The following is a 22040-nucleotide window of genomic DNA, read 5'->3' as shown; positions in this document are numbered from 1 at the left end:
TACCCGCGAATCTTCTGAAAAAACGGTATTGCATTCACTAAACACCACGCTTCTGATTCTTAACCATCCTTTCAAATCGGCGTTTCCGGTCGTTACTTAGAACAATATGGATTCAATGAACTTTCACGACTGAATCTGTTTTTGACTTGACCAATGGAAATTCAGAATTTCGGAATCATCGCCAATTGAAATGTCTCGCGAGAGGCGCTGTATCTTCGCTATAAGTCAGCTGTTGCTAAGTTGAGTTCGCGATAAAAATGCAAGCGTACGCATTTCTGCATGTTCAAGAACTGGACTGTGCTGAGTTGCTGACGTTAACTAAACTGTGCTCTGTAATCTGTCGAAACAGGAAGCTAGCTCTTTCGCATGTACAGCATGTATGCATGTATTAATAATACGATTTCCTTACTTTAAATTAAAGTGAAAATATATTGCTTATCATAATCCCTGGGCACAACAGCTGCTTATCGCACAATTTTATTGCGTCCCTAGCATTTGTTTAATTTTATCGCTTCCCTAGCATTTTTTTTCTTTGTTTGCCAACATTTCAAACTGCACTGGTCTGGACGTCAAAAAAACAGGAAATTACAAACCACTCCCGTCGATGCACAGCACTTTCAAATATGACTCGCATTGGCATTCAAGAACAAGAATTAATAAAGATCACTGCTCATATATGAAGAGCACCATTCGGAAATCCTGAATAAGTTGAGGGATTCACCATGTACAGTACATCAACAAGTTTACTTCTTTTACGCACACGTTCAATATAACATCACTGAAGCACCAACCACTAAAACATTCAAATTTGAAAATTTTACTTTCAATAATTATTTCTTTTAAAATTATTCATGTTTATTTTTTATGTCATCATCGTTAATTAAAATATTTCTTGTTTATTTCATCATCCCTAATTAAAACTTTTCTAACACTTGTTTATATTATTTAGATTATGTTTGTTATAGCTTCTGCTATATGATATTATGGATAGTCAAGTATCAGAGATTGTTTAATACTAAGATTTATTGAAAATCATCTGTCAAGTGACGTTGATTACTGGGATCCGGATGATTGAAGTGGAATGCAAATGTTTTAATAAAAATGAAACTGAATCAACAAAGCCTTCTTGACTAGTAACAGTCCACAGAGTTCAATGATGATTCCATAGTTGGCACAACTGATACAGGTAACAAGAAAACATAATCATAAAACACTACTGCCATCTAGCGTAATGTTGAGATTGTACAATAATACGTTTGAAGAAAGTTGTATTTTCGTAAGCCAATTAATATTTTATTGTATTGGAGTACTTTGTTACTTCTAATCTTTATATACTTTCTTCTAATCGTGTAATAGTCAATTAAATCCCACTCGAGTTTTGATTTTCTCTAGATAGATCAAAACCTCTAGTGAGATTACTGTTGATAAATACGAAATGACGTTGTTTATCAAAATATAGGATTATACTGACGTCAACGGAACCGGGGTTCGATTCCCAGTAGACCCCGTGAGGTGTCTTTAATAATATTTGTTTATGATTATTTCAACTCACCTGCAATTCTCGTTTAACATTCCCTTCATCAACTTTGTATCACATCATCGTATCTCAGTATCCGTGTTGTTTCAAAAGGATGCTAAATAATTACATCCACACATTGTAGTGACTGCATTTGTATGCAAATTGCAGACGGTACCTTCTGAGGGTAACAAATGAACCCGAAAAGGGGGGCAGAATGTAATGATTCTCGTCCATAAAGTGGCAGGTGGGGTAGAGCAGAGTGTTTCACGCCCCTGGGAGAGGGCCCCGAAACCACTGCGCTGCAGGGGAGATAATGAAATTACACGCACCTACAGTGACACGTGGAATATACCAGCAGCGACGGAGCGCATGCGCCGTATGTCTCTTGTATATCCAACTCAATTTCGTCTTGCCTCAATAGTACAAGGAAGGATTTATTTTACCTTTATCGTTAAATAATTTTTCTTAACGTGGAACATTTAAGTGCTCACCTGTTCGGGAATAGACGTCCGTTATCATTTCTGTAATAAGTACTCTACGTGGCTCTTGCTTCTTAGCGGAAGCGCGTCGATGCAATCCTCAATGTATCGTTTTTCCTTACCGAAAGCGACCGATGCAACACGCATCATATTTTTAACTAATTAGGGTAGGAAGATAATATTCAGAAACAATTTGTTTGCAAGATATTTGTAAACTATTTACGCTTTATCTCCTTGGTTTGGAGCACGAGAATGTGCTCCTAGAGGCAGGGCCGCCGACAAGGGGGGGGGGGGGGCAAAGGGGGCAAGTGCATATGGGCCCGTGAGCAGCAAGGGCCCGTCAGATTAAGTGAGTCTGATTACTTTTTATTATCACGAATAATTATTCACAGATACATACCGGTACCTACTATAAAATTTTGTAAGAATATTTGTTACATGAATCTATCATATTAACCAACAATAGTAGAATTAATACAAATTACCACTTCATTGTGTCAATGTTTAACTTTTATGTAATAGAATATCGGTTTCCCACGTTAACAATCATTGACACGACACTTGAGGGCTAGCAACGCTCAATTTCACACCAACTTCAAACAAAATGAAAGAAATAAAAATGTATTCAAAGTAACAATGTATCAAGAAAGACTGAGTAACCTTGGCCTCCTTAGGGTACGTACACGTTGGAGCGACGATAAACGATAAAAGAAGCAGCGATGCTAAATCAGAGAGAATTGAAGCATGCATTGTCATTGAGGTGTGCATATTGGAGTAACGATAAAAGCGACGATGCACAATAAAAGCGACGAAAAACCAGAGTTCCATTTTCTTCGCTCTTGTCGTTCATATGATCTCTGATTAAGATAATATTAACCTGTATAAATACCGGTGGTTATCAATATATCCGAATATTAATCGATTTATTATTATTTCGGCTTATTAAATTAATTATTGTAGATATTGACAAATTGATCAGTTGTGTATTTATTCGTCATATGTTATGTGATCACAAGAACCAATCACAACACAACGAATTTATACTATCTTCGGGATGAGAAACGGGTTTAATTTTGTACGTATTTAAGTTACATTAACCTTGAACTTAGCAGCTGATATTTCCTATATATCTTCTTTCATTAAGTGGATGCATAGAATATCTTCTACTGATAAAACAAAATGTTCGCTTCCCGCGACCTCGTTGCTCCGATATGAACACTTGATTCTTTGATAATACCAAAGCGTCGCTAGCTCATTTCTCTTATCGTTTATCGTTGCTCCAACGTGTACGTACCCTTAGCCTGGAGATCGATCTTGCTAGGTCTTTAAATTTTGATTATATAATTGATGATTTTGCATCAATGAAATCAAGGAGAGTTTGTTGATGTTGGCCTACAAGTCAGATATTACAGCTGTTTAAGAACAGTGTTTTACGAAAACGAAACGAAACAAACGACAACGAAAAGACGAAAGATTCGTCACGAAACATACTATGTAGGCCCTACTGAAAAAGAAGCGTGATGACCAGGGAACGGATTTATATGGACTAAAAATATATGAAATATGTAAATATATATGTAGTTATTTTTACCAAAATATGGAATTAAATATGGATTTTTACCAAAATATGGAATTAAATATGGACTTAAAATTATAAAAAAATGACTATGTACGTTAAATATTGGTACATTTTAATCAAACTAAACAAAAAATATAATGGACGTACCTTATCTTCCAATGTAGTTTCAACAAAACACAATTTTTATTGTCTGTTACCATAACAATAGGTTACAAACATTTCTTTCAAGTGCTGAAAAGTGAATCTTCTTCTATTGTCTCTGAGGATAGATTTATACTGACTAAAAGAGCGTTCGACGTCACAAGAAGTAACTGGTACATAATTCAATTTCACAATGTCTGCTGGGGATAAGTCCAAGTTAATCTTCACTGTTGATTCACCACTCATCACAGCAACAACCTTTTGTAGTTCTTCATATCCAGGGTTTTTTGAAAGTACAGTGTCCACCTTAGCTCTTACTGCATCTGCAACTTTACCTCTACCACGATTCAGTTGTTCCACAGTACTATTTATAATTTCAAAACTTTCAGATAGTGAAAGGTGCCTATTTTGGAGACTTTTGAGCGTTTTTATGATGCATGAAAATGTATGCTGAATGTGAGCTAAGTCATTCTTCACACTTATGTCACAGGTAACTGTTTTCGCAGTATCAATTGAGACTGCATCTTCAGAGTCCAATGCAAGGAGAACATTGTTAATAGAGTCTATATGTTCGGCATAATATTCAACTGCTTCTAGCCATGTACCCCATCTAGTTAAAATTGGCTTTGGTGGCAATGGAATTTCAGGGTACATTTCTTTCAACACGTTAACTCTACTGGGAGCTTTGAGAAATACTTTTTTCACTGATGAAATCAACAAATCTACTTTAGGGAAATTGTCTCTGACCACTTCTGCCACACGATGAAATGCATGCGCCACACAAGTAAAATGAGTCAATTTAGGATATACAACAGATAATGCTTGTCCAGCTTTGACCATATAAGGGGCAGCATCGCTAATAAAGAATAACACATTATCGTACATAATACCCTTTGGCCACAGGATACCCATAGCTTCGTTGAACAGTTTAACTATAGTTTTGTTATTGCACTTTTCTAGAACATCACAATGTAAAAGAATTCGTTCAGAATATTGTTCACTTAACAAACCGATAACTACATTACCAACAAGTCTACCTTCTTTGTCGGGAGTCTCATCAATGGAAACCCAAATTGAACTATCTTTAATTTCATCTCTTATCTTCTGTATTGTCTCATCGTAGATGGATGGAGCATACGTCTTCCTAAGTGTTGACTCATCCGGGATTGTATGTTGAGTATATTTTTCAAGGAATTCCCTGAAGACCTTATTCTTTAGTTTGTAGAGAGGAATATCAGCAGAGATGAGAGAACGGCACAGGTCGATGTTAAACTCAGATCTTACATTCGATGTTGTTGGTTGTGTTAAAAACAATTGTCTCTGCTTGGAATTTAGTTGTTTGTTGGCCTGATGTTTACTAGTTGTAATGTGTTGTTGCACCAGGAACTTTTGTGTAGATGATACTGCACACTGACACAAATTACAAAATAATATTTTATTGTCAGTTGATAAACCATCTTCTTTAAATTCTGAAATGTAACTTGTTAGTTTTGATTTTAAATTGACTGAATGACGTACTTTTGGCATATTTACCGTCTTTATAGTATGATTTACAAAACTGAACCTATGTGTACTCTGACTGGCATTTAACTGTTGAGCTGCACAACTGAAGTCTGTTAAAAATTTTAAATTAAATTAATACAGTTTTGTAACTTACTTTCCCATTGTTGATAGGACTGCTAATTTTCAAATAACTCTGATGTTAAAGGGATTACTGAACATGTGTTTAAATCTCTATTGTTGAAATGTATTTTTAAAAGTTAATGGAATTTTGTTTTGTTTTATTGTTAAACCTAATATAATATGGACTGTTTTATATGAAATATGGAAAATATATGGAAATTAACGAAAATATGTACTAAACTCTAAAATATGGAAAAATATGGAAAATAAAAGTAGGATTTTTCAACCCTACACATTGTGAAACATAAAGATAATGCAAAATATAAATTATATTAGCTTTATAAGTAAATATGTATTTACATATAAATCCTTTCCCTGGTGATGACTATAAAATATTATTGTGCTAATGTGAAGTTTTGCTAGAAGTTTTCAATGTAACAGTATATTTTTATTGATTATAGTTCACGTCAACACTTTGGTTGTTAAAAACATAAAATTGTTTAGTCACAAGTTAAAAACTGTTAATATTTTTAAAAAAGGTATATACCTTGGACAGACGGCGCGTTTCGACGTGATGTTACGTCTTCATCAGTGTCTCCTGAACTACTGGTGATCTTGAATTCTGCGATGTGCATTTGTCGGTTGTAGGGGTGGGGGTGTGTTGCTCTTATGGTGGGGGCTGGTTGTTTGTGTGTTATGACGTATCATGACATCGAATAATGTGTGGGTATTGAACTGTAATTGTGTATTAAGTTTATGTTGTGGGTATGTTATTGTATGTTTATATATTTCTTATTGTTCTAAGATGTTTAACTGTGAACTTTTTGGTGTGATGTGTAAAATTTCCATATCTGTTTCTATATTATTTAGTCATGGTTATTGTATATTTTTAGATTCATATCTATGTATGGGGTTATCTTTTATTTATTTTGCAAATAAATATTATGGTAAGAATAATTGGTAACTTATCATTTTTAATTTTTTTTTCAACGGGGCCCGAGCGCAATATTGCACAGAGGCCCATAAATCCTGTCGGCGGCTCTGCCTAGAGGTACTCTTGAGGTTCTCTTGAGCAATAAAATAGCACAAATTACAAAAACAAGAGCCTATGTGATAAAGAACAATCCCAATTGAAAATGTTTATAACCAATATTCACAAGTATAATAATATAACACTAATATTTAGCAATTAATTATCAAACTCGATGTTAATTTCCCTTGATAATTCCTTTAATTTTCAATTTAAATTTAATCCTACTTGTGTTATCTAAAACAGAATACTGATAAATTAATTTTTTGTATAGTTATAACCCATAGTTGAAGCCATGTTTCATACCAGCAGTCGTTGAACTTTTGAATTCTGTAAAATGAAATAATATGTTTCTTCTCGTATTATAATTATGCCAGTATGTGTTGAAATTTTTCTCATTCTTATGAAAGAATGTTAATGTATATTTATATATCTGCTCCAATTTGAAAACATTAAAATCCGAATAAAGATATTTAGTAGGTAATCAATAGAATTTTTCAGACAAAAGGTATTAAATTTTAAATTAAAAACAACAATGGAACCATGGACCTGTGATTATCTTGTTACAAGTCGTAAATCTGCAGCAATTCTAGAGTCTACTGTTCTTGAGATTTTCTCGCGTAGTTTCTATTGTATGAGATACTATTAATACTTCCTACTGAAAACATACATTTTCATAGAAGTCGATTTACTTTATTGTTGAACTTGATGAGATTAAATCGAATATAAGTTGGTGCAGCGAGATATTTTCATCTCACGTTCAATATACGCTATTACTTTTTACGTGACTTTATTTTCCGCAACGGGGCTTCCTTTACCTTCACTCCGGTACCCTGCGTCTCACCCGACCTGGAAGAAAAGAAAATTGAGTTAGTTTTCTCAATACCTCAAGTTTTTTATGAAGATTTTCCAACTGTTCGATACGTCCGTATCAGAAGTTCCATTCATAGAACTTGATAAGGTACTGAATTCTCAGGAAACAGCATAGATATTATATCCCAACTATACTGGCACTAGTCATATTTATTGGATCAACGTTTGTATGCTTGCTTTCTTTCTCTGTTTCTCCTATTTTATCCCAAGAAATCAATTACTTTTCGACATATTAAACACATGAATGTCTAGCATTAGCCTTTTATTTTATCAACAGTAATCTCACTAGAGGTTTTGATTTATCTAGAGAAAATCAAAACTCTAGTGGGGTTTAATTTACTATTACACGATTAGAAGAAAGTATATAAAGATTAGAAGTAACAAAGTACTCCAATACAATAAAATATTAATTGACGTACAAAAATACAATTGTCTTCAAATGTATTATTGTACCATCTCAAGATTACGCTAGATGGCAGTAGTGTGTTATGATTAGCTGTTTTCTTGTTATCAGTTTTGCCAACTAAGGATTCTTCATTGAACTCTTTGGACGGTTACTAGTCCAGAAGGCTTTGTTGATTCAGTTCCATTTTTATTAAAACATTTTCATTCCACTTCAATCATCCGGATCCCAGTAATCATCGTCAATTGACAGATGATTTTCAATAAATCTTAGTATTAAACAATTTCTGATACGTGACTATCCATAATATCATATAGCAGAAGCTATAACAAACATAACCTAAGTAATATAAACAAGTGTTAGAAAAGTTTTAATTAGAGATGATGAAATAAACAAGAAACGTTTTAATTAACGATGATGAAATAAAAAATAAACATTAATAATTTTAAAAGAAAAAATTACTGAAAGTACAATATTTTCAGATTTGAATGTTTTAGTGGTTGGTGGTTCAGTTGATGTTATATTGGACGTGTGCGTAAAAAAAAGGTGAACTCGTTGATGTACATGGTGTATCCCTCAACTTATTCACGATTTCCGAATGGTGCTCTTCATTTATTTGTAAATAGGGTTTCAGCGAAGATGCATAGCTATGACCAGTGATCTTTATTAATTCTTGTCCTTGAATGCAAATGCGAGTCATATTTGAAAGTGCTGTGTATCGACTGGAGTGATTTATAATGTTCTGTTTTTTTTTTTTTTTTTTACGTCCAGAACAGTGCAGTTTGAAATGTTGGCAAACAAAGAAACAAATGCTAGGGTAGTGATAAAAATAAACAAATGCTAGGGACGCGGTAAAATTGTGCGATAAGCAGCCATGATTGGTTGAAAGACGTCATTTCGTACCGTTTTATTGGTCAAAAATAGTGTGACGTAGTAAAAGTGTAATAGTCAACAAAAATAGGAATGAAGTGGACAAAGATGAATAAAATATGTAAAGGATAGAAAATATAACAATAAGAAGAATAGATGTAGGAAATAGAAAATAAGCGCAAAAACAGAGGAACAGGAACTAAGCAATGGAAAGAAGAACAATAGTGTACCTAGAATAAAAGGAATAGAACGAAAAAGCAATAAAAAACCAATACTTTGGAGAATAATAAGAGGAACAAAGGAAAAATTATCAAGCATAGCAAAGTGTACAATAATAAGAATAGAGTTAAATTTGCAAGGAGAGCAATAACAGTGACAAGGAGAACAAGGAAAATAATAACAAGAAGAGAATTAAAGTGTGCAAGGAGAAAAATAACAATGAAAATCAACCTGGGAAACATACGTACATAGAAACAACACAAGAAAAACTTAGGAAGAGTCCACTCCTGAAAAGATTTGCTTGCACTAAATGGGATTGCTCGAGATCCACATTAAACTCTACACTTGTACAAAACCACCACTGGAATACAGAAGTGAAATATTAATATCCAGTGATATGGATATCCAGTATCCAATGTAGTAATGTCGGGTGACCTCGGTGGCCAAGAAATGACTTCACCGCGACCGATCCAACGCCCAGGATACGTACATTGATCCTACTACAACCTAATGTCATTTTGGTTGCGTCCGCACATGAGTGCTGATGGAGGACATGAGACTGACGCCCGTAATTTTCAAACAACTCTACGTGATATACTGCTAAGAACAGGGCATATGTTCATAGAAACTTTTTTTTTTCAGAATCACTAATATTATCACCCCTTACACCACGTACCTTTCCTCCTAACTCACCCTGTATTGTGCACACACGACAAGAAAACTCAAGTTGTAAAGTGTCCATCAACGATGGCGGAATTCAATTCTAGTGACGAGAAATTCTGTTACAAAACAAAAAGAAGGCAAAGAGAAAGAAAAACATTAGTTGAATTTGCGGTGCTCCGACCAAGTAGAGTAAATGGCCAGGACTGCCACGTCGAGCGTCCATCTCCTTCAATAAGCTTGAAAGCCATAATCGAAATTGTCCCTGAGAGCATACTCCATCCAGTTCCAGATATGTCGGTCACACAAGACACGTTTGAAGTCTCTGATAGCAACTGAAATGTGAGCTCTTAAAACAATGTGACAGGTCACTATTTACGGAAAGGTTCTCTTCGTTATTTTAAAACCTTCCATGACACGACGCTTGCGAAAGTATCCTTTGATAAGTTATTGTTGTTTTGGAAATATAAAATCATCCTGTCTTCCCACTTTTTACCACAGTTGCGTTCAAAGCTACAAATAGATTAGGTCGTTGCTCAATTCTCGACAAATAAGTGAAAGTTTTCTTCGTTTCGTATACAGGATGGAAGTAAAATAACCATGCAGATGTTCAGAGCGAATAGCGCATGTTGTATTAACAAAAAACTGCAATATCATATTGTGGAGAGTTATTTTTTTTTTCTTTTTTTGAGAAAAGAATGTTTTTTCCAAAATGTTTAACATCCCCTTATTCGGTGACTATTGCGATTAGGATCTTGATTCTTGTCTATATCGATAAGAAATCTAATAAAGAATAATTTATCCCTCTGTCGTATTTCAATAGCATGGACGGTTTTCGTATAAATTTAATTTAAAAACCACTAATTTAGAGCCACTGTAAGATGCGAGCGTCCACACCTGTGGAGTAACGGTCAGCGCGTCTGGCTGCGAAACCAGGTGGCCCGGGTTCGAATCCCGGTCGGGGCAAGTTACCTGGTTGAGGTTTTTCCGGGGTTTTCCCTCAACCCATTACGAGCAAATGCTGGGTAACTTTCGGTGCTGGACCCCGGACTCATTTCACCGGCATTATCACCTTCATATCATTCAGACGCTAAATAACCTAGATGTTGATACAGCGTCGTAAAATAATCCAATAAAAAAAAGATGCGAGCAGATTGCAACATCGTAGCCAGAGTAGCTCACCTAGCGGGATAGACCGAGTTCGTTGACCTCTTATATTTGTATTACGAGAAGGGTGTGTTAGCGGCGATGTTGCCAGACTGCTGAAACTTCAAACTTAATTGTCTAATTAATCATTTAATCACGAAACGTAATATAGGTTTTCTCTTCATATAAGTGTACCCTATCGTCCCTTTCTATCTGCAAAGTTCCATCCTGTATATTGTGATTTTCACGTATAATATTATGCGAAGATCTCGTGTAATACTTAATAATCGAGGAGTGCTGAATGTAAACACAACTTCAAAACGTGACGGCACTAATGGAACAGATTGTCTTCTCAGTCCTGTACAGAGAAATTGTTAATGATTTTGGAAAAAACTTGCTATCGTATTTGAAGTTTATATTAACCGTTTTCAAGCAAATAAACCCACGTGTCCACACCTGTGGAGTAACGGTCAGCGCGCCTGGCCGCGAAACCTGGTGGCCCAGGTTTGATTCCCGGACGAGGCAAGTTACCTGGTAGGTTTTTTCCGAGGTTTTCCCTCAACCCAATATGAGCAAATGCTGGATAACTTTCGGTGCTGGACCCCGGACTCATCTCACCGGCATTATCACATTCATCTCATTCAGACGCTAAATAACCTAAGATGTTGATAAAGCGCCGTAAAATAATCTACTGTAGTACATTATGCAACGAGCCTATAATGGTAGTAATTAAGACGCAAGTATGTTTATGAAACGAGCGCAAGCGAGTTTCATAATTTTCATACAAGCATCTTAATTACCATTATAGGCAAGTTGCATACGACTTTTTATGCTCGACCATATTTCTAACTTGAAATTATTCATAAGTATTCATATTATTCTTATCTAACTGGGGAGCGGAAGTGACCTTATGCAGTCTCGTAAATTGTGAGATGTGCGCAGACGCGAAAGTATTGATTTTTTCCGAGGAACAAATGTCATTGACCTTGATATAATCTAGAGAGTAAAATGAACATTAATCTTGATATAACTTGGAAATTGATTTAGACATTGAAAAACGAGATGACAAATTGAATTTTTTTGAATATTATTTACAATTAACGCTAATTATTATAGTAACAGAACATAACCTTCTGCGACAGTATTGGATTTCCAGCCTCCGTGACGTTTCGCTAGTTGTCTTCCGATTGCTTATCCGAGAATAATCGATACTTGCGCTTTCACATTGCTACAATGGTGCTTTCTGATTAAAACCTGAACTTTAATGAATAGGTGTACTTTAATGAGGTGCATTAAAGGGCTACTACCAGGTGTATAATTACTACATTCGGCATGGTCGAGCATAAAAAAACAACTTTCTTTCGAAGATATTATGTTCTTGTTTTTATGTGAAAGACTGTATTAACAAGCTCAGCAACTTCAAAAGTATGACATTTGAATAAGTTGATAGTTCTCCTAACAGTTGAGATAAATGAGCGTATCAATACGTACACGGAACTACTTAAAATCTCCATTGAATATCCGGAGTTGTTCACGTCAGTCAGATCGTGACGAAATAGTATCCCCAAACGCATATATGAGTGCTGCGATTCTGACTTGAGATATCAAGGAAGATAAATGAGAGCTTATATTAAATTTGGGTGTCTACACTATGACATGAAAGTTATAATATTGTCCCTCTAACAATATCAAATCTACAATTCCGAACCATTTATCTATGTCATATTCCGTCTGATAGCGATCTCTACATGAGTTCTTTTGTTACGAATCGATTACTAGCGACTCGCCTGTTTTTTTATGGTAAAATAGATCTCTCTTAATGATAGGTCACGCCATTTTATTCCAGCCGAGGAAGTCTGTGTAACAACTGTTGACGTACCAATATTTTAGCAGTGCTATAAAAATATACTTGCTCAGACTTTAATGTAAGGTAAGCACGATGAAGGTTAATACATATTTTACAGTTTAGTGGAGGTAGTTTCATAACGAACTTTTTGAAAATATTTATACCGTGGATCGTTGTCAGAGATGTTAATTCTATTTAAATTAATTTCTTGTTTACAGAGTCACGTAGTATCAACTTTGCAACTTCCATTCCATTTTATATCGGATATGTTACAGTCTCTTGCATAATCAATTATTCGACATGCTACTAACCCTCAACCGCGCTTCATGGTGTTTTCCAACGTCCAATTATGTCTTTACTAAAAAAAAATATATCGAATTTCACACCGGAGACCCGAATTCAAATCTTGGAGAGTCCAATGGAATTTTTGGTCAACAAAAACGTACATAGAAAAGACCTGATGGAGTATTTATTTTGTTGTATTTGCTTACAACATTTTTCATTGACCATTATTAACGTCATCATCATACAGGGTGATCCTTTTGAGTATGGATAAAATAAAAACACCGTAAAACATTTACTACTGAACTTTATTTGTTGAAACTTTGTGCATACAACACTGAAAGATGGGACATTCCTCAGAGCTCAACATGACCCTCATAGCGCACTCTGCATAACTCATAACGGTGATGCAATTCAGCCCATGTCCGTTGTAACAAGAAGGATGATTTGTTGAAAAGCTTGAGTAATTTTTACTCTCAGATTATCAATGTTGCTGGGTTTCTATGAATAGACAATGTCTTTCACAAAACCCACACGAAGAAGTCAGGAGGGGTTAGATCTGAGGAGTTTTGGGGCCAAGCCAAGAGATAGCTATTTCTCGTACTGAGTTTCGCCTGCGACCTCCTGCATGTTTTTTTTAACACAGAACGTGTTTCTACAAATGTTCGATATCACAACATTAAGGAATCGTATTTAGGTACATTACGCACAACATACGAGGTCTGTCTAAAAAGTATCCGACCTTTAGCCAGAAAAAAATATTTCAAATACCTGACGGGGTTGGGACCCTAATCCCCTTCAAAGTAGGCCCCTTGTGCTTGCACACACTTAGCCGACCGATCCTTCCACTGCCGGAAACACCTCTGGAAGTCTTCTTTTGGAATGGTGTTCAGCTCCGTCGTCGCATTCCGCATTATCTCTTCTCTACTCTCAAAATGGGATCCTTTCAGTGGTGTCTTCAATTTTGGAAACAACCAGAAGTCGCAAGGAGCCAGGTCTGGAGAGTAGGGAGGTTGGTGAACGGTTGTAATTCCATGTTTGGCCAAGAAAGTGTGTATCAATTGGGATGAATGTGCGGGGGCGTTGTCGTGATGCAAGTGCCAGTTGTTCGCCGTCCGCATGTCTGGTCTTTTGCGCCGAACTGCATCACGGAGTCGCCGGAGAACATCGTGATAGTACTCCTTTGTCACCATTTGTCCTTCCGGTGCGTATTCGTCCTGCCGCGCTTTCTTCGGCCTTGGAGACTCGGGATGCTTCCATTGCGACGACTGTCTTTTTGTTCCTGGGTCGTACCCGTACACCCATGACTCATCTCCAGTTATCACGGTGTTCAGAAACCCAGGATCAGTGTTGGCGGTGTCCAGAAGGTCCTGTGCAACGTCACGACGGAGGTCCTTTTGTTCCGGGGACAACAACTTGGGCAAGAATTTCGCAGCCACTCGGTTCATGTTCAAATCATCACGCAAAATTGCATGTGCAGAATCTTTACTCACTCCAACCTCTTCGGCAATCTCCCGCACGGTCAAACGACGATCTGCCATCACCAAATTTCGCACCCTCTCAACAACAGCTGCACTCCGAGCAGTTTGGGGCCTGCCACAACGCTGCTCACTCTCCGCTGATGTGCGGCCATCTTTGAATCGGTTGAACCACTCCTTAATTTGTGTTACACCCATCGCATCTTTCCCAAACACCTGCTGAATCTTACGAATTGTTTGACTTTGAGAATCACCAAGCTTTTGACAAAATTTGATGCAGTATCTTTGCTCAATTCGTTCAGTCATCTTGCGAGAAACTAAATCCGACAAACACCTAGAACAGCACCTTACTTGGCGACCACCAGCCAGTGACTGGCACAAGCGAATGCGGTGAAAAAATTCAGGCATGCGCATTACAGTTCCTCCTTCCACCATGCACAGTGGCGCCGCCTTAGAATCACAACTTTACGCGGGAAAAATTAAGGTCGGATACTTTTTAGACAGGCCTCGTACGTCGAAATTCCATTTGAACTCTTTTAACACTTTCAAATTTAGCATACCAAAGAACACATTGTGCCCGCTGTTGATTTGTAGTAGCCATTTTAATCATCTACGACTTTCATTTGTCCTTTCAGCTTATGCATTGTTGATTGTCATATATGGAAACTCCCATCTTTTAATCATAATATAACCAGCAAGAAATTTTTCCTACTATCATAATAGCTTTATAATAATAAATTAAAATTATTCATACCCAAACGGATCAGACTGTATAATAATGTAGGGCCATTTCTCATACTGCACCACAGGAAAGGGATTTACAGTTTTGGATCATTATTTTTTTACTGGCTTGCAACAGTTTATTTCCATCCAGTCAAAACTCTTGTTTCCAAATAATCTTGTGTAACGCCCAAAGAATGCTTTTACCCGTACACTTAAGATGTCGAATTTTCACACCGAAGACTCAAATAGAACTAGGACGTATTTGGAACAGATTCTATGATGGAGTAGTCCTGTTTCATTTAGACCCAATTGGTATGACAACATTTGAACATGAAATGTTTATGCTTGAGGTTCCAATGAATACAGTAAAATGTCGTTATAACGAACGCCAATATAACGAAATATTCAGTATTACGAAATTATTTTCTGTCCCCTCCTCTTTCCTCATGTAATTTAATATTATAATATGTCAAACTAATGAATTTCATTTTACAAAAAAAAAAATCAGTATAACAAAATAAAAATGTTCCGTTCTGCCGAAAAAAAATCTATTTTTTTTAACGAAAAATATGTTAAATACAAGGTACAATTCGTAAGCAAGTTGGGACATATATTTTATATTGTAGTAATAGGTATTGTAATTGCATAGTGACCAAGCGTTCATTAAACATGTAACTAATGTATGTCTACTATGATACAGATATCTGTTGATTTTTGTATTAGTTTTTTTTCATGCAGTTCTGGCCATGTTCTTCCAATTCACTTTTCTTCTACTAATCACAGCTCACTAATCTCGCAATATGTCGCTTCCAATCACAGTTTACTAATCTCACAACATGGCTTCCCAAATAACATGGCACTTCTAGTGCTACGAAGTGCTTCAAAAAACTTGAATTTTATATTTTCTCTATTCCTTTATTTAAACATTTTATTTAGGGATATTTTCCACACCTACGTGCAAAATATGTGGAATTTACGACTTAAGTAGAGATAACTAAACAAGTGTGCTTTTTTCTTTAGAAGAATAACAAAATTTCACTATAACGAAGTAATATTAGAGATTTCTAGGATTTCGTTATACTAGTATTTTACTGCAAAACGTTACAAAAATTTCAACATCTGACGTCACTTATTTGGCAACGGATCGGACTCTGATAAATATATCGCTTTTGTTAAAGGTATATACTTACTTCCTTGCGTGAATTACATTTATTTCTCTTTATCATAGACCCATACTAACGACCTTCGACAAACCAAATCATATGAAACACAATAATCCCGTTATAAATACTTGTAAAAAGATAGGCCTAAATAGTATAAGCCTATACTCAATAAAAATAAATAATAATAATAATAATAATAATAATAATAATACCTTCGCCATTACTTGCCTACTCACGTATTACGTTTGGTTTATTTGGCTCTAGTTGAATCTGTTATCCAATATGGTATAATTGGATGGGGAGGCATTACAAAAACTGCTCTTTTTCCTCTAATTATGTTGCAAAAACGTATAATCAAAATTTGTTTGAAAAGGCGACTGGATTATCCAACAAATTTGATCCATTCTGAATTGAATGTTTTTAGAATTGACCAAATTTATGAATACTCTTTAATGAAATTCTATCATAAAAATAGAACGAAATTTGTAGCTCAGCCACATGCTCATAATACGAGACGAAATGAAATTCTTAAATTAGTTGAACCTAAATATTTCACATCTGCTGCTTTACTACACAGTACAAATTATGGTCCACGGCTATATAATTCGATAATAAAATTTCATCCAGAATTGACTACTTTAAGCAATGAAATTTTCAGATCCAGAATTAAAAAATTTATATGACAGACTTCCCTGTATATATATTATGTACCATGTATTGTAAAACAAGTTTATTTCTAGCCTAAGTGTATTTTTCTATTTTATCTTGGTTACTATGTCAACATGACCTGCACTAATTATACTACTAATAATAATTTAATATTAATCCATCAATCTAAACATCGTCTCTTTTTTCACTCAGTTATTATTAGTATTATTATTTACTAATTTTATTACAATCTTTATGTGAGCTTTTTTCTTAAGTATTTTGTCTACAAAGTATGTGTATCTATGTAACGGAACTGTCCCCGAACACGAGCTTTGCTCTTTCGGGGTATTTTAATGTAACGTTTTTATGTATATGTTATTATTAAATAAATAAATAAATATAAATATAAATATAAAAATATAAATACATCATATAAATTGTATTAAATTTATTTCACCGTCAATCTTACTCACAATTATAAATAAGAACCAATTCGTTAAAAATCTAAATATCACAATATCATCCATTCGAAAGCATAAACGATTCACACAACTACAAGGATTATATGATTCTTGTGTCACTTTTCATTATCGTTTTCATTATCGTCCATAGTACATCACAAGTAAGTGATTTGCAATTGAGGATAGTTATTTCTCCACTAGCCTTCAACGACATGTTGCCACTAGCTCTGTTTCCACATTCAAGAACCTTTTTTAACATGCAAGAAATACTTACAGTACAATACGTCGGATTTTTACCCCGGGGCACAGTGTGTAATTTCAAGCAGCTAGCCGGCCAAAAATCAATTTTCACACCCTATCTCTAATGCTAAATTCTTATAAAGACATGTTTATAACACTCCAAAGTATACCTATCCAAGTGTGGACAGATACTTACGTCTGTTAGGGGACCCTCACAACAGAGCGAAAGTTGCATGTCTGCGATAAGATCATTTACGCTGCAGAGGCAGGCGCACAGTTTGTATTTGGATGGTGCAAAGTGAGGAAGTTAGTACAGTATTTTTTCTAATACAGAGTGTGGGTATTTTATAAGAAAGTATGTACTTACATATAAGCTAATTTTCGTGACAAAAATTATTATCTTATTGTCTAGAATAAGTGTCTGGATAAACATGTGCAAAGAGTTGAGTTTTACCTTATTATGACTTCGAGTTGACTTTTAAAAGGTGTAGCCCTCTATCACCACGATAAAATTTTGTAGAAATATTCATTATACTTTCCTGAATACGACGTCGTGATTTTTTTCTCCAAACAGGTGCATACAGAGTAGCTATTAATTATTTTCAGACACCATGCGCTCCGTAATCCGGAGAGCTGTTTTCCAGATGTGGAGCAAGAGCGAGAGAAAAGTGAAATTCTCAAATGTAATTGAACATTTTGGTCTCAAAGATTACTCTGAAGACATTTTACAGCCAATAAAAAATGATTTAAATTTCTATGTTCGAAAATTCGATTACAGTGGGGAAAAAATACAGCACAAATGAGAAAAATTTCTTGAAATATAATGCGCTATGTTTGAACCAAGATGCAAAGTCTGAGAATAAAATATATAATCTTGGCCATCTACTACAAAACAATTCCAATTTGAGTCTGCCCGTACAAGCATTCGAGGACGTTCACATAAACTTTTCGGGGAACTGAGCGAAAGATCAAAACGGAAAAAAAAAAACTAGTCCACTTTTTAAAGAAAGATCGCCAGAAGAAAAGCTTTCTGCTGCCCATATGAGTTTCAGAACTTCTAGGAAAAGAGATGCGGCCAATATTGTAGGAGAGCTTTCACTTTCATTACTTCAACGTGCGACAAAATGGAGAAAAAACGGTGAAAATTGATTTTGCAGGAACGACCAACAATTGTCACCTAATAAGGATCTCGCTTCCATTACTGAATTACAGTTGATCTCTAATCAATATAAAATATTAAGGGAAATGCAAAATTTTGTAACAGTTATTTTAGATTCACCGTTTTATTTATTGCGAAACATTGAAGATAGGATAGGTTCAGGCAGGAAAGGGGACTACCTTGTTGACATGATAAAACAAAGCAGTCGCAATAAAAACGATGCAAATACCGCAAGAATATTTTTCAGGGAGGTTTTCACTTTCTCTTATGTTACGGGAATAGATGGAAATCTAATAAGTCGTTTACACACATAATATCAGAAAGCTTTTTCTTGCGGTTTTGCAATACTGATGAACGGGCACTTGACATGTAAACAAGGTAGACAAGGGAATTATATTCATGCTTGCACAAATAGTATTATATGCCTACAATCCTTCACAAACTCTTGGCTTATAGAAGGTCACAGGACACTATTATACTTACTGACAAACTATCTTAGGAAGCCCAGGAAACTAGGAACAAATACTATATATTACACTTTTCAGAGAAATCTTCGCAAGAGAAACATCAAGAAAGACACAAATACCGATCTTTTACTCAGGCTACTTATTTCTTTGGACCCTTACATCACCAGCTTAAAGAAAGTAAGAAGAGAAAATCGCGGTCGATTTCAATAGTAGCGCTGCAGTTGTCTCCGAGCCTCCATTATTCGGTGCTGCCGAAGGAGAGATTGCAGCGAGGATACAGATTCTGATGGGGATGCATCTGACGTCTGAACGAGTAAGATATGTAGCAATATTCCTTCGTCTTACGCTTTCAATTTTAAGCGCTTTCCACATTATGAACATTAATTTATTTTTTCACTCAAATCGAATTTTTTTTACAATATTACTAATTTTATTTTCAGTAAAAATAGTTGCTATTTTCATTTTCATTATTAAAAACTTATTCATTCAATAATTGAAGGTACATACCAAATTTTATGAAAATTGAGCGATTAGTTTTCGAGAAATTATATTTGGCCGGCTAGATTCGCTAAATTACACACTGTGCGGGGACCCGAAATCAAATGTTGGCGAGTCCAAGTAGAATTTGTGGTGGACAAGGACAAGGACATGTTTGGAATAGGTTTTATGATGCAGTACTCCTGCTTTCTTCACTGGTACGCGACATTTTGCTTTCTTCATCAATGTCATCCTTCAGTAGTGTAGATCCATCTTCCTTAGTGCATCAAAAGTATGGATAGGGCCTAGTAAATTTTATACTACTTCGCAACGTTATGTCGTGTCCAGTCATTGGCTCCGTCCACACAGTGACACATTTTCATTTATTTGCTACAGATTACCTAGGGCGCGCGTAGACACGATTAATGTATTGCGTAACGTAACCTGTAATAATACAATACGAATTTAAACAGGCTTCCCATAAGCACACAGTGAATCCTACCTCGAATTATTGGATCCGCTCAGTCCGAGCTAATATGCAAAACACACAGATATTGTAACGATAACCGCTCCTGCTTTCGCGTTGATGTATTTACTTGCGTAGTGTAAATATAAATAAGGAAGCCGTAATCGTTGATGAAAAACGCGAATGTATAACAGACAAATTAATGTTAAACTGGAAGTGTTGGCAACTAAGTGGGCAATACAAAGATTTTACGCGGATGTCACCAATAGGATTTGATTATTTAATAGCATTTATTGCATCATAAACAGAAAATACGCCAATGACATCTGCAATTCCAATTCAATATGGAGTAGGTCTAATACCAGGTATTTCTTCACTGAATATTCTTGTTCTTTATTACAAGAAATAAATAAAGTGATTAGAAAATTATCTGAATGTTTTCTTTAGACCTAATTTTGTTGATACGTAAAGCTACTCTTTGTCTATTTTAGACCATGAAGAAAGTGTTGATAATAATAATAATAATAATAATAATAATAATAATAATAATCATAAACCGGACAAGTTTTCAAAACCATTTTTAAGTATGCTGGCTTCTGCTCAGATTCTGCTGGAACCAGTAAAGTGGAGTTTTACCTTCAATTCTACGGGGCTTCGTACTTCACTTTTGTCTTGCTTTCAGATATTCAAATGAAGAAAATCTCATCCAGATAATTGGCGTCTGGAATGATTCCCAAAATGCTGGCTGCGTTTCCACGTTGGATGGCTATTCCTATTTGTTGCAGTAGGTAATTGGTGCAGTGAGGGTCTCCAGTAACAGTCACCAAACTTTTGCCAATTTCGGAAACTAGGTCTTTTGCTTCTTTACACCAGGAGCCTATTGTTTCCACAGCAAAGACGATGAAGATGTAGTTGTCTACTAGATGTATGTATTTACGACGTTTACTGCGTACGGCAGAGTCTGCTCCAGAGCTTGCGAGTTTAGAAGTTTACGGCAAGTGGGATGGAGCTAAGGTATCCACGCATGTCGTATCCCACATTAGTGATTTTCCTCTGCTCCATGGGACCAAGGTTAATCCATCAGGGCGCTTACCATCCGTGCGACTAATCCCAGAGGATTCTAAAATAGCAGGGATACCAGAAGATGTTAATGCTCTCTTGATTATGTCGTTAATTATGTTTTCTTTTAAGTTTCAATAATTAATTGTTAAATAGATTTATGGGATAATCATGGTAACAGATCGTTCTTACATTGCAAAAAAAAAACTATAAACAGAAAATAATATTATTCACATCCACAGACGTCTAGCTTACGGATCAGTTCGAACCGTATGGAAAATATTAAACGTAATGATTGCAGAATCATCCAAATGAACGATTACTGTTACATTACACGTTACATGTTACGCGTTACGAGGAAATTCAGGAAATGAAGGCCAGCAGCATCGCCAAGCTCGTCACTCACAGCGAGGTATCGATGCCAACTGTGGCTTCAACGAGGACAATCCAGTAGAGATTAGGTAGGTTAGACAAACAGATTAGTTAGATGAGAAAGACAGATTAGGTAGATTAAAACTCAGAAGATAGATTAATTAGACCGACAGAACAGGTAGATTAGACAGATAAATTAGTTAGATTAGACAGACAGGTTAGGTAAATTAGACAGACAGATTAGTTAGATGAGACAGACCGATTAAGTAGATTACATTAGCCCGACAGATCAGGTAGATTAGACAGACAAATTAGTTAAATAAGACAGACAGGTTAGGTAAATTAGACAGACAGATTAGTTAGATGAGACAGACAGATTATGTAGATTATACAGACAGTACAGATAGATTAGATTAGACCGACAGATCAGGTAGATTAGACAGATAAATTAGTTAGATTAGACAGACAGGTTAGCTAAAATTAGACAGACAGATTAGTTAGATGAGACAGACAGATTAAGTAGATTAGACAGACAGTGCAGATAGATTAGATTAGACCGACAGATCAGGTAGATTAGACAGACAAATTAGTTAGATTAGACAGACAAGTTAGGTAAATTAGACAGACAGATTAGTTAGATGAAACAAACAGATTAAG

Source organism: Periplaneta americana, chromosome 12 (genome assembly GCF_040183065.1).
Source record: "Periplaneta americana isolate PAMFEO1 chromosome 12, P.americana_PAMFEO1_priV1, whole genome shotgun sequence".
Lineage (NCBI taxonomy): Eukaryota > Metazoa > Arthropoda > Insecta > Blattodea > Blattidae > Periplaneta > Periplaneta americana.
Note: the sequence above shows the minus strand (reverse complement) of the source record.